We start from the raw sequence: 591 nt of genomic DNA on the forward strand, positions 1-591 counted from the left end.
AAGGGGAAAAAAGGGGAGAAAAAGATTTACATTTAAAAACATACAGGCAGACCATACTCAAAATGTAACATGTGCAAAAAGTTAAATACAGGGCTGTGGGCTTAAGAAAGATTTTGTGCATTAATGAGCCGCTTAAATACAGTGGAGATCTGGTTGGTATCTGGGTATAGGAGTGAAGAGGAAGAATTGGAAGTGATCAAAACTGGGGCAACCCGAGCAACTTTATGAGTTGTAATCGCGGGGAATGCCAGGAGCCAGTGTGGAATGAAGGCTGAATTGTGAAGGCCACTTGCAGGAGGGAAAAGTGAAAGTGCAAGCTGCACATTCGTAGGCTCAATCTAGTAGTGGAGAACATCTTACACAAGAGCCAGCGTGGAGTGGAGACTTGAATGAAGATCGCATGCAGTGGGGGAATGTTAAAAAATTACAAGGTTTCTCAGGTAGCGCCTGTTTTGAACACTTGCAGTTATTCCTCTTCACTCCTATAACCAGATACCAACCGGATCTCCACCGTATTGTACCATTAAGAGGCTCATTAATGCACGCAATATTACTTCCGCCCACAGCCCTGAATTTAACCTTTTGCACATG

The sequence above is a fragment of the Lissotriton vulgaris genome, unplaced genomic scaffold (genome assembly GCF_964263255.1).
Source record: "Lissotriton vulgaris unplaced genomic scaffold, aLisVul1.2 SCAFFOLD_1682, whole genome shotgun sequence".
Classification (NCBI taxonomy): Eukaryota; Metazoa; Chordata; class Amphibia; order Caudata; family Salamandridae; genus Lissotriton; species Lissotriton vulgaris.